The 15052-nt window shown below is 36.8% G+C and overlaps 1 long non-coding RNA gene across 1 annotated transcript in view; it reads right to left on the bottom strand.

Annotated features, from left to right (window-relative positions):
• The window catches only part of LOC134660854 (uncharacterized), an 848341-nt gene that overhangs the window by 370684 nt on the left and 462605 nt on the right, over positions 1-15052 (bottom strand). The window lies entirely within an intron of this gene.

Consider the following 15052-nt stretch of genomic DNA (forward strand, 5'->3'; position numbering starts at 1 on the left):
CACTATATGAAAATACGGCCTTTTAACTTAGCAGGGCAGTATGTATCTATTTGGAAGAAATATAGCTAGATTAGGGCGCCGCGGACTGAAAATGATTGGGAACCCCTAAAGTAATCTAAAGTCCGTTTCAAGGAATTTCTACCCTCATTGATAAATTTCACATAGCTAGATTGTCTAGCTAAACCCGGAACGGAGTGGTCTCGCCCTTATTGCCAACCTACAATGTGATACCTTTAGCTTGAAAATGTGACATATGTATTATAGTCGGATTATTCGTATTTGCATTATTTTTGCATTATATTTGCACTCACAACGGCAATACAACGTAAAATGTCTTGCACATCGAAATCACAAAGGAAGAACGTTTACGTTCTACGTCTTTTTTTTTAATTTAGGGTTGGCCGGACACCACCGTTATGAATCGGTAGTCGTCTAAGTAAATCGATATACATTTTTCATTTTAGGTCGCAACAATTCAATTCAATGTTTTATTCATAAAATATACATTTTACACGTAAAATTTTTAAACATTATTATGTCTAGGTAAATTTTGTTATAAATCATTCATATTACAATAGTTATTAGATATTTATAACAAAGCATTATTAAATTTATTAATAAGTATATCTTCTTATTATTATTTATTAACCATATAATGCTATCTTTATTTAAATCTCAAATAAAAATTCATTAAACGTCACAATTCGATACCTCAGTCTAGGTGCCATCCAATCGTAATCGCTTGCTGTGACAATCGATTTGGGTTAGTTACATCTCTATAAACGTCAGTCATAATGTGTCAAATAATGCAAATAAGAATGCACGAACTATAGTAACCCCGATAATTTTAACATGTTATTACGTCATTACATTATTATATTTGTCAGGATTTACTCACCTTCAGTGCCTTTTAGATTGTACGCTACAAAATCATGTTTGTCACTGTGAAAAGGTACGAAATGGTACATTGACCGTAACACTGTTAACCGGCTGTTAAGGATTTCAATAACACAAATATCAATTTTTTCGAAAACATGAATAGTTAGGTCTTAAACAAAGGCTGCAAACATATGACTTAGATGATAGGTAGATCTGATTATAACCTCTCTAAAGTGTCTTGACTGTGCCTCATGAAATAGTTCCTTATATTGTTGATGTAACTCGTTTGTATTTTATTTGTGTAGTAAGAAACTGCATGGTAAAGAAGAATATCAATATTATATATTATGACGTTAAATGAAATTTATACTGACATTTGATTTAGGTAATTTGAATGAGTTGTATGTCAAAGAAGTGGCTTTTGCTGGCATTAACTTAGTAGAGAGAAACCGTTACCTATTTCCTTACGATTGGTATTTATAAGTAAATAAAAAATATACATTTTAGCTGATGCCAACATTAGCCACCCCTTCTTTATGTTACACCGTGTAAATATTATGTTAGCAATGCTTTCAATTAAATAACTACACTCAATATATTGAACATATTATTATTTTTGCGGATTGCGGACCACCAAACTTTTTGAAAACCAGGTATTCAAAGAATTAGTAACCACGCTGATGAGAATTAGTAACCAGAAGGCCGTTGCCAACCGTATATTTATCATCAAATGCCAATTAGGCCACCAAACGAAAGAAATATAGGGGAAAAAACTGGATATAAGCGAGTTTTGGCATATGTAGTTGTAGGTAATGGCGTGTTAAATAACAGACTAAAAGTACCGATGGGGTGAAGCTAACGGGTAGGGCGGGGATCATATGTTCCTTTTTATTGGTTTTCGTAAATAACTCGTAGACGGTGGCCCATAGCAAAAATACTGTTCTTTTACATAAGTAATGCACATAAAATTTTCTACAAAAAATAATAATAATAATAATAATGTGAGCCTATATGCGTCCCACTGCTGGGCACAGGCCTCCTCTCATGCGCGAGAGGGCTTGGGCTATAGTTTCCACGCTACAAAAAATAATTGTAATAAATTCTAAGGTCCCCTTTTTTACTTTTTCGTAAATATAACTCTTGAATTCTCCCATTAATATATTTTTCAATATTGATCTTCCCGAAAAATTGTGAACCTATATCTATTATGTAGGATATTTTATACAGGTTGGTCCAAACATAGACGTCCAAATTTTTTTTTAGATCGTGGGCTATCAGAATATACCCCATGTATGTTAGCCGATTTTTCGTAGTTTTCGAGTTATGAATTTTTGAACTTTTAACTTCTGTTAAGAAGTTCCCGGGCGGACCAATTAATTTATAAAATACACTAAAAAAACTATTGATTTTTTTGTAATGTTTCTTTTTGTACATAACATAATCCTTTACAAACGGCGTAATTATTTAAAAAAATCAGCATCCTCACTTGGCTGCGAGTTGGAAAAAAAGAAGACTAAAGTCAAAATTTTACGTTCAGGCATGACAAATTATGACTATTATGTGTCACTTTTTTGACCTTTTAAAAAAACTTAGGGTCTAGCACAGTGGTTCCTAATCTGGGGGTAATTACCCCCGTGGGGGTAAAACTGGTATTTTACGGGGGTAAATAAGCTAACCTAATATAAAAATACAACAAACGTACACGTTTTATTTTTTATTACCATTGAGAGGAGGGGTAAAATCAGGTTCCCTAGTTAGTCACAGGGGTGACCGGACTGAAAAGGTTAGGAACCACTGGTCTAGCAGTTTCTAAAGTAACCAAAAGTCCTTGAAATCGCTTGTATTTTATTTATTTAGGTAAGCACAAAATCTAAACTTGACATGCTTGAACGTAAAACTTTGACTTTTGTCTTTTTTTTCCAACTCGCAGTCAAGTGAGGATGCTCATTTTTTTAGCAACTGCGCCGTTTATAAAGGATTATGTTACAAAAAGAAACATTCAAAAAAGTTCAATAGTTTTTTATAAATAAATTAATTGGTTCATCCCGGAATTTCTTAACAAATTTAAAAGTTCAAAAATTCATAATTCGAAAACTACGAAAAATCGGCTAACATACATGAGGTTTCTGATAGCCCATGATGTGAGGAATCAAAAAAAAATTTTGGACGTCGAGGTTTGGCCCAACCTGTAAAATTTTAAACGTATAATATTATCCTTCGCTATGGGCTGCCATTTACAAGTGGTATTAGGACGTCAAGTAGACGAAAACTAAAGCTGGATCAAACAAGTCCAATGACCCTATTTAAATAAGTAAATAAACAATAAGTAAATAAGTTGTAAATTACAACTTATTTACGAAAAACTGAAAAAAAAAACACCTTTGAATTGACTTTGAAACCCTTGCACCGTTAAATAGGGTCATAGGACTTGTTTGATCCAGCTTTAGTTTTCGTCTACTTGAAGTCCTAATACCACTTGTAGGTACTCAGTACGCTTATCCTTCAATTGGAGTATTTTGCTTGCTCAAATGTCAACACATTATTAGCAGGAGAAGTAAACAATTTAGCACCCTTGTTAAACAAGTGAAACCCCTCTGTGACGGGCTTAACTATTCCACATGTGCTCATGAAAAACATTATTATTTTCCACGCAGACGTACAGGGCAGTTACTGCTGTCTGTTATCTACTTACTGTAGATAATTACTGAGATTACTGCTAACCAAATCTAGAGGTTGGAATTAGGAGCGAAACTGCACGCACAACCTTCTCTCTAGTTAGGCGCACTGCAGGATAACGACCTGTTGAGGATCGCGGTTGCGTCACGGTTAGGTTGTAAGGTGTGGTCGAGGTGGTTCAGGAAAATGGTCACCAGTATGGTAGTTGCCAATAAAATGCTGGAAGTTTTTCTGGTCACCACGCCATTGTCTAATGAGATTGTTTGTCGTTTCGTTCGTCGGTTTTTATCTCAGCGAACGTACCCTATGTCCTTTAGCCTTGATCCAGTTAGTTTAGTCCCGTTCGGATGGCCAAAAGCCAGATGATTGACGAAATTACATTGGTTCCTTGATAGAGGGACGCTACGTGTGTCAGCACTTGTGCCCCGTCTCATATGGTCACAATTTCTGCTGCTAGGTTGTCTGCGGTGTATCTGGGGGCACGGTAGTGCCCCCGCCAAGTCGAGCAAAACAAAGAGGCACGGCCGTATCATCCATTTCTGGATATTACTTATGCCTAAATAGAAGCACGCCAATTAGGAGCCAATTTTCGACTAGTCCGCGGTAGCGGAATTTGTCAAAGACTTGGGTCGTCGATTCAGAGATAGGGCTTGCGATTTGCGATATGCGTTGAACAAATTTCCTTGGCAATCAAGCGCAACAATTAACGCTGTTAGTTTTATGGGGAAGTTTGAGCCTGGGCTACATTAGTTAATTAGTACTCATATAGTCATATAATATGCAAGGTCAATTTCTAGCTGAATTTATATGATTTAGGTAGATCATACAAGGAATGTGTATGTCGAGCAAAACATATATGTACGTACTACGTGCAGGAGTGACAAGCTGAATTGTTTTTTATGGCTTATCTATCACAGTTACAGCGCGTGATTCAGACGAAGAGTACAATAGACGTACATACTTATATGAGGCACTGTCATGCAAACGTGTTCATTTCAGGCTAAGCTAGTTAAGCGGTGCGGGCGGGTGCAGGGGGCTAACTGAAACAATATGGCGCCGGCTTATCAGCGGCCATCGCGCGTCACGTGCGACGCCCGCCCCTCCCTCACCGCGCATCCGCCGCCACTTGCGTTTTATTAGCTTTTCACGGAAAACATTCGACAAAAAACAACTGATAAGATCGCGATGAAGGTGAGCGGCGCCCATCAATAATCCGTCGATGTGTTTAGCTATCAGATCCGCGCCAAGGATTAGGCGCGCGTCGGCCGCCGCCCGGTGACGCAAACGGCCACTCTAAAGCCACAATACACTTTACCACTGCACTGACACTTCGCTAATGGAGTTGTTTCTAAACTACCCTTGACACGGGCTCCACATTCATAATATAAATTTAACTACTAGATCGGCAGGAGTATGCATAGATGTATATACTACCTATTTTAACTTTTTCCTGATGGTTTATCTTAACAGTGGGTATACGCGAGCGCCGTGTTAAGTGTAATGAGACGGACGGTGCAGATACGAGTACTCCTAATCAAATCTGTAGGTCTCTATCTGATAATTACTCGGTATCAGGGATGCTATCGCGATATCTTGGGATACGGAGATACGGCGATGCGCCACCAGCGTCACCCTACTAGACTCATAGTGACGCGATGTTGCTGCAACAATAACAGGGTATTTAGCTTGGATTCGTGGTCCTGGTGTCGAGGGAGACCTAGGACGATGTAGGAGGTGCAGGGTGCGGCGGGGGCGACGGCCCCTACAAATATTTGCTGTCGGCGCTGTTTGCTTACCTTATCACGTCACTCGCGAACACACCTAAAGCGGAGCGGCGGCGGCGCGTCCGCAATGCTAGAACCCTCACTTGCACAACACTCATCACACATATATGAGCGCCATGCTAAAATAAACTAGAATACTCTTTACTTTGTTATATTAAGTTAGTAGGAAACAATAATATTAGGTATAGATATTGATAATAAAGTAGTAAGTTTTTTTTTTCTTCGAAGGTAGTCAGGCGGACCATTCGCTCGCTATAACAGAGCTCTCACTCGACAGTAAAGAGAGTTTAAAAAGCCGCAATAATCTTTGACGTAGTTTAATAGTTCCAAACACTAAATTGATTTGGCATGACCCATCCTGCGTTCGCATTTTGACATCGTTTAGCAAACGGCACCTAACTTCAAATAGTTTACTCACTTGTGGGTGCGCACGCATTTATTTTGCTCCACTTCTACTTCTCGAAACAACATAGGTGATTCAGCGATGACTTATTGCGAGTACATTCACGTGTTTTACGATCTTATTGTTTAGGACTATCGACATACTTGTAACTGTTGCAAGTACTTTCTAGCTGTAGTAAAAAGCAATAATGGAAGGGCTCGCTTGCGCGCGTTGCGGGGTGCTACGGCCGTTCGACTAGGCTGTATCTGTTAGATACGATTATCAAAAGTTTAAGATAACCGGTCTCACATTAGCGCATAGTTAAGATAAACGAGATAACGTTTTGCATATCTAAAGAAACCTGCGATAAATCTATATGAAGGGTCATTGCTCTACCCCCGTGATATAATATAACATATAACAAACAATAAAAGTTGCTACCTATATTTCTGATCGTATTTCCACGAGGAATTGGTTGGTTCTCTCAAGAAATATTTTACAAGATGTTAGTACATGAATAATTTGCTCATAATGTTCGGTATGAGATTGTGTGAATTTGTACATTTTACAGCTACCGCTTACGGAATAAGTACTTTTCGTGTGTTCTGGATTAGGCACGACTATTTACCCGCGTGGTGAGGGCTCAAATAGGTACACACCAGGCCATGTAATATGTAAGTGTTTTGGTTGAGAACTGTAAACTTGCATATTTATGTGGTACAAGTTTTATTTTGAGCTAGGTACCTACTGGAAACTTCGTAAAAAGACATTGAAAACTAAAGATATATATAATGATAACAGAGCTTTTAAAAATTCATCCCTTAAAAGGGTTAAAAGGAGTTGAAAGTTTGTATCGGGTATGTTTTTCCCTCGCCCTCTTGGTCCACAGACACTTAATTGGTCCCTTGCAATCGTGGTAATGTTGAACAGGTGGTGTGTTTTCTTATGTGCAATAAAGATTTAATATAAACGGCACCAGTCATGGGACATTTAAGAGGAAATTTGGAGTATTTGCCATATTTCCCTGACACATGTAAAAGTTCTACCGCTTAGCTTGTTAAAAGATGAATATCCTATCCTTCTTTCATGTTTCAGGCGTGTTGTATTAAAGATACTGCAATTAGTTTCCACATAATTAACAAATAAAACTATGTTTTTTTTCTCCTGTCATGGACACCAAAGCTCCAGTAATGGAACCCCGGTAATGGACGTGGATCCAGTAATGGGCCCCCTATAATGGACATACCATATAAGTATAAGATATTGGAATAGGGAATAAGTTTTTGGCAAAAAACTAGTTATTAGTCATTTTTGGTATAAGCTTTTATGTACGAATGTATTTTTCTTTCCACAGCCAACTAATACTCATAGAAACAATTCTAACAAACCCAAACACAATTAGGTTGCGTTTATCACAGATTTCCCATGACCACCTCCTTGCGTTGTCATCCGATTTGCATACGTATCCAAAATTTCAACTCAATCGGAAATCCGAAAGTGGCACAAATTCAACTTCCAAGATTTGAACCACACTAACTAACATACAAATTATAACATGGCAAGTCAAATAAAATTTTGTAAAAACGATATTAATTTATCCGAAGTCCGAGGAGACCTCCTGACATAGTTCGTAACTACATTATACTTCCGTATTGTTTAAACATGAAATTTGGCCATGGCAAGCATCATTATGTAAATTGTCCCATCATGTAGATGTAGATGTAGTGTAGAGACGCCCGGCCGGATGCAGGCGGGCTGTCGATCGCGTGTCGCGTTCATTCAGCCCTGTTCCCTGGAGTTGGAGCTGCAGGTTACTGTCCCGGCGGCATTCCCACACTATTCTCCTCGAATCTTCTTGTTTTCCTGCAGAACAGAAGGACATCTTTGAGTTCGACGTCCTTTAGTTCGTGTTCTTTCAGTGTGTCTCTACCGAATGTATTATATCGCGGTGCCGCGTACATAGTACATTCTGCTAGTAAATGTAAGCTAGTCTCCTCCTTACCACAGTGTGGGCAGGAGGCGTCTCTACTAATTTCCATTATCTTAAGGTGTCTGTTGAGAGTATTGTGACCCGTAATGATACCTGTCAGTAGTCTCAGACTGCTCTTACCTAGTTTCAAAAGATACCTGGTTCTCCTGTGGTCTAACCCTTTGATCATCATCTTCGACTGTCTACACCCAGTCTCTTCTTCCCATTCTCTCTGTGCCCATCTTGTCCCATCATAGGAGGTATGCAGTTTTACAGCTCCTATAATGGGATTGGGCAAAATACCACTATTTTTTATACATCTCTAGAGTCACAACATAGTGTGTTGTATACCTTATCTACTGGTAAATGCAATTAACAAAACACATTCTAGTTTACAACAAGTAATAATTAATTACAATTTAATATATGAAGTCAACTCTCTTAACGAAGTTGTTAAGAATTCTTACTGGTTATTTTTTCCAGTGACACGACAATCTTTGGGTTGGCGCCAATTTCTTAAAAAGTAACCGAAATTAATAAAAAGTCAAACTTAAACAGCTCTATAACTCTTATTTATGGTAAAATATAGCCAGTGTTTATAAACTACTTTTACATACTTATTTTAGAGGATTTGTGGTTTTAAGTCCCATTACTGGTTCCACGTCCATTATAGGGTCTATTACTATATATAAATAATAATTAAATGTAGACTTTCATTGAAAACTATTTTGAGCATATGTAATTGGTTAAGTCGTTTTTGAGTTTTTGCAATAAGAGATTCCTTGAAGGAAAGGTACCCAACTGTCGAGCTCCGATTTGATTTATTTTGATATAAGTATGTTGAATGTATGAGTATGATGAATTGTCTAAAATAATAGACACGTTTTTTTTTTGAGCTGACTGATGATGAGTGACTAAAACCAATTTGCTTGAACAAAACTCTATCTACAGAAGTTAGAAGATTAGACACTTTTCAGAATTTGGCTTAACCTATTTCTATAGATTGGTCAGCTAAAAAAGTACGTGTCTCTCTAACATATATATAAGTCGGACAGTTGGGTAGGTACCTTTCCTTCTTGTTAATAAGTACGTTAAGTGCTGTGAAGATACTCCCTGTTGTGCTTTATTATATCCGTAGAATATGCAAAAACATCTCTTTTAAGTCCACCTATTTGTGACGGACAGGCAACTACGGAACCACTGAGCATAGCCCGACATGCTCTTGGACGGTTTTTTATAAATGGAATCACCGCGGCACTTTCTTCTGTATGCAGCAAATATATTTTTGGACTCCTACAACTTTCGATCCCATCCAAACTCGGCTGGCGTAGGTGTACCTCATTGGTTATGTATGTTCTAAAATCATTTCTATTGGCTTCTTATAAGGGGTTGAGTTAAGCGACATATCAGTAAACTAGATCTACTCTACATACATATCTACACGGTAAGTAATAAAATAGAGCTAATTAATGTTGAACAGATGATTTATTTGACTTGTTAAGTAATTTAGAAGACCTTAATATTACAAAATGTGGATACTGATAGTAAATGAGCAAGAACGTGTGTACCAACATCATACTCGTACATGATGGGCAAAGGCTGGGCGAGCCGCGCGCCCGGGGCGGCGGCGGGGAGGGAGAGGGGGCACTGCTGCGTTCTGATAACGCGATAACAAATAAATATCTACGCGCTATCGAATCTCAAACTGTTATATTACAAAATTTCCACCAAAATTGTATGATTATAAATAGAAACCTAGTTAAATATGATTGGTTACTTCAGACTGCCAACTAGGAAGATTGATAATAAATTAATATTATGGGACACACCTTTACACAAATCGACCTAGTCTCACAGTAATCTCTATCAGCAAGCTTTTGTTGTGGGTACTACATGACGCTATGTAGAATAGAAAATATGTAAATAAAAAATGTAGATATAGATTTTTAAATAGTTTTCCTTTTTTAAGTAGTAGTTTTAGTTTTGTAGGTAGTTTTAATTTTATGTTACTGTATTGTTACTTTATACTTATGTTATTGTCCAATAAAGATGTATCGGTTACATAGTTAGGTAAATTAAAGTTGACTAATTTGGGTGACACAACAGAATCAATCGAAATAAGACTAATTGAAATAGGAATTTAACTTTATTTACAATTCGCCCAAATACCATTCCAACTATAGAGAAAGTATTATTAGGATATTCGCGGAGATTAGGTACTTACTTATTCTACTATATACGAGTAAAATAGTTGTGTTAGAACCTATGAAATGTGTAATTGATCCATGTTTTGTTACTATTTAGTCATTGTATATTTGCCGATTAACCTTTTAACCGCCAGCAATTTTTTATCGTGCGTGCTCGTGTCGCCACCGACAGTAATTGTACCACGCAGAGTAAGGTTGGCATAGTTACGGGAGTTATAAATGTGCTGTAAAAACCAAATCAGATCTTTGTCTTATTTATCAGACTGTGGCGAAATAAGCTGGATATGTAATGTCTTATATATCAGACTCTGGCGGTTAAAGGGTTAAAGAATGTCAAGTGCCTTGTCAATCTTGTCATCTTGCAGATAGTACCTATACAGCCAGCAGCTTGTCACACAACCTCACAATAGTTTTGGATTAAGCGCTTAGGTATCAATTGTATCTAACATGATTTGTATTATCGACACGCTAGTACATATTCAGTTTCTAATGCCTGAATCGATGCCCTAAATTCAGGCACAATACATTCATGTAAGACTTGAGTTTTCTGAAACAAATTCGTCAACTCTCCTTCCTTTGATGTTGCATTAGTTGCATTACCAAGCGACCTCGGCCTGCGACCCCCAATCTTCCCGTTTGATTTATCTCATCTCACCACAGATTGGAAACAAATTTGTAGCTATAATTAAGGAAAATGTATATTAAATGGATTATGTTAATTTAAATAATAATTATGTAGGGTTCATTGGCTTGTTGTGTTTGGAATATTACCTATAGTTCATTTTTTTTGGCACTAGAAAAAGACGATCTTGCGAGTCTTTTAATTGAAAAACGCTTTTTAAAAATCCGTAACTATTAAAGAAAAGAATGTAAATAATCGTATGTGATTCATAATTGTTACATATTTGCCGTGACTTATTTTTCAAAAGTGTTTTTCAATAAAAAGACACGTCGAGATTGTTTACCTTTTTTCTAATGCTAAAAACACTAAAACACGAAATATAGAATAAAAAAGCGGCCAAGTGCGAGTCGGACTCGCCCATGAAGGGTTCCGTATTTAGGGGATTTATGACGTATTAAAAAAAACTACTTACTATATCTCGTTCAAACCAATTTTCAGTGGAAGTTTGCATGGTAATGTACATCATATATTTTTTTTAGTTAAATCATTCTCCTATTTTAGAAGTTACAGGGGGGGGGACACATTTTACCACTTTGGAAGTGTCTCTCGCGCAAACTTTTCAGTTTAGAAAAAAATGATATTAGAAACCTCAAACCATAGACACCCCACACGTATGGGTTTGATAATTTTTTTTTGAGTTTAAGTTCTAAGTATGGGGAACCCCCAAAATTTATTGCTTTTTTTTCTATTTTTGTGTGAAAATCTTAATGCGGTTCACAGAATACATCTACTTACCAAGTTTTAATAGTATATATAGTTCTTATAGTTTCGAAAAAAAGTGGCTGTGACATACGGACGGACAGACAGACAGACATGACGAATCCATAAGGGTTCCGTTTTTTGCCATTTGAATGAAGAAGAATGAGTAGAGTTCAGTTCTAAAACTGAAATTACTGTAATAGGCGACAATCGGCCCAATTAAAAAGAGTCTTAACGGAGTTAACTGTCCTTTCTCTATTAATGAACTACAATAGTTACACACCCTACCTACACCTACACACTTACACGGCGATTAAACGAACGCCAAAGACAGAAGAGCTATCATTTTACGTTTTTTGCGAAAATGTGTACGGTGTTTAATGTTTAAATGTGTGTAATGTGTTTAACATGTAATTTTATATTATCAATAAATTATTATGATTATGATTATTATGTGTTTCCTTTTGTGCTCTACCTCGTTTACCGAAAAGCGTAAATAGTCAGATTTATGTTTGATACTGTTAAAAAACTCAATATTTTAGTAATAGCGAATGTAGAAAAAAAGCCACGGATTGGAATATCTAGTGACTGCTTAAACCAACATCAAAACTATGCATGAGAGGAGATAACAATTTTGAATGTAATTCTTACGCTAATTAAAGTTTCAAAAGTATGCAATGCATGTGAAGCTAAAATAATGCAATGTAAATAAGAAAAATAAATGACGTAAAAATCAAATAAACCGTAGGTATTGTGAATCATCGCGTTAGTATAGAACAGAGTGTGATATATCAGTGTGAGATGGAGTGGAGCTATCCTGAAATATTTATCGCGAAGGCGTCAAGTGTGGGAAGATAAGACAAGCCATGTTTGTGCACGGACTAGCGCCTGCCATCACTCGTCCAAAAAACTGAGTATTTTCAAGACGCTACGGAAAAATATTGTTGCTGACCTGATTACTATTGATAATCTTCAGTTGTAACACCATCATGTGTTAGATATTTATAGAATTAAAGTATTATAATTTTAAAGTTTCATTTTTGTTTATAAGAACATATAATTATCATAGATAGAAATATTAGGTTCAAACAGCTCCATTTATATCGGTTAGCGCATTATATGTATATCTGCCACCCTGTAATAATTTATAAAACTACTAGAGACGCTTGGATGCGTGGTCCATCCGATACAATTGCAGCTGATGTATTTACCTAGTTTTATTTCACTTTAGAGGTATATTTATTTGTTATTTAAGATAATATACATGCATGAAATACATACATGTATTTCAACTTGAAAGAGCTCCTTGAAAGCAGATAAAAATTTAAAAAATGTGATTTAAGTAGGTAGATGAGCTGACGCTGTTTTGTCATGCATTAAACCTACCTCTTCCAGTTTGGAAGTCGGTTAAAATTAGTCTAAAATTAATAAAATCGATTGAAATCTTATTCATAACAAGCCGAACAGTATTTATTGACGGATCTGGTGGAACATTCTTAATAATAACAATAGCCATATAATGTTTTATTGTACATATATGTATTTAATTTAAGCTCTAAAATGGGTTTGCTGTAATCGAGTAAACCCATCCACCCATTTGTTTTACTAGATTAGCTACTTAGGTACCTATCCGGATAAGAGTACGTATAAGTATTTATATATGGGTAGACTGAATACCTATTACTAAAAGATTACATTACGACTCCAATTTAGTTTAATCTAAATAATTTTAGTGAGTAACTAGGTGCCCGAATCCCTGCCAACCTATCGAACGAAGACATGCAATTTAATAATCGATAACCATATACAGTGAACTACGAGTATAGTTCTAAAGAATACATAACTAGATTTAGACCAAGCTAAGATGGCAGCGATTTTGATAGCCCAGACTGTGCAAGTGTTATTGAAACGTCATAATTTCATAGAATTTTGACGTTTAAAATAACACTTTCACAGTCTGGGCTATCAAAACCGCTGCCAACTTAGCTTGGTCTAATTTTAGTATATATTATCCAATAAGTAAATGTCATGTGGGGTGTAAGGTGTGCGAAGGGCATCGGTGCATTTGTGAGGTCATGGTTGAAGAAGACGGTCACCATGGCCTTAGCTGCATGAAGTGCGCGAGCCGTTTACCAGGCATCATGCCATCAATGATGTCATCCGCAGGGCTTTGCTGTCGGCCAATATTCCTTGCGTTTTGGAGCCTCCAGGGTTGTGCCGCACGGATGGCAAGAGGCCTGATGGTCTGACATTGGTTCCATGGTAGAAGGGACGATGGCTCTTGTGGGATGCAACGTGCGTGAGCACATTTACGCCTTCCCACTTGAGTCTCACTGACAGGTCTGCTGGAACAGCCGCGGAGTATGCCGCCAAAATGAAACATGCCAAATACGCCCTGGAACCAATGTACGACTTTGTCCCAGTTGCAATCGAGACCGCGGGATCTTGGACTGTGGAGGCTAGGGAGTTTGTGAGGGATTTGGGTCGGCGGCTGAGGGACAGGGGGTGCGACCCTCCGTCCGGATCGTACCTGGTCCAACAGATCTCATTGGCCATGTCATAAAAAATATATCTAAACATAACAAACATACCTACCTAGATATGTACATAAGGTTTTACCATAAATGAATTCGGCATCCCCGATTTATACGAAAACGATACCAAACTTGGCCTAGTAGCTTAACTGATGAAGACATAATATCAAGATAAAATTGAGAACTGAATTTACGTCAAAGGTAGCTCTATTTCTTAAATACATCATTGGTTCTAAGGAAAAATCCTGCCAAATGATATCCTTAGTTCCCGAAACGCCGTATTTCATCTGGTACAACAGCTACTGGCTTTGAGTTGGCTAGTGGCTTTGTACTTAAACCAATAATTAAAATTATTTTAAACATATTCTTCTGAGAGATGACTGATACTTTTACTACTAGAAAAATAATGTTTGGAGGGCATAAATATCAAAGCACGAACCACGTATGTATCGACAGTAATAGGTACGCAATTAGAACGATGATCGATGTCTCAAGTAAGCCTTTAATTGATAAGATAACGGCCTGAGCGCATTACCAAGTTTGTTATCAGCATTTTTTATTGTTAAGATCCATAATCATAAAATGATTAATATTGGATACCTGCTTAAGTAAATACCTATGACAAAAAATCTCCAATAAATGTATAAAATGAAAATGCAACAATAGGTAACATAGTCATGTATAAAAAATGCTTTATTCTTAGTACAATGAGTAAAAAATCATGTATTGTACGAGGTGCGATCACATAGCATTTTCTTTCTAAATAAAGACACTGTAGAGTTTAGATGTGTATTATCTACATTGGTGACGAAGGAAGGCCAGTACCTATTATACGAGTACCTAATGTTAAGCTAATTAATAGCTTAATAGGTACTCGTATCAATTTTACAGAGGTTTTAACAAAAAGCGACGATAATTTGATTTAATTAAAAAATATCAAAGATAAATAGGTTAGCTCAAAGACGAAATGAAATCGGATGAATTCACTTTTTTTCACACCGAACTAGTTATTAGCAGCCGTAACTCTTTCAGCAATGACGGTGCAGCGTAGTTGAATAAAATAACTGTTAAAACAATTTCTAGAGAGATGATCAGTGAAGGTTGTGAACTATATTCATATTACCTGCTGTTATCAGTTTTAATTGGGTATACAGACGCCTTTAATAAACACAACAATAATTACAATGCTGGTCCTAAATGTGGAAATTTTGGTTGCAATCGTTAATCGTTATGCAATTTC

This window comes from Cydia amplana, chromosome Z, assembly GCF_948474715.1.
Source record: "Cydia amplana chromosome Z, ilCydAmpl1.1, whole genome shotgun sequence".
In the NCBI taxonomy this organism is placed as follows: Eukaryota; Metazoa; Arthropoda; class Insecta; order Lepidoptera; family Tortricidae; genus Cydia; species Cydia amplana.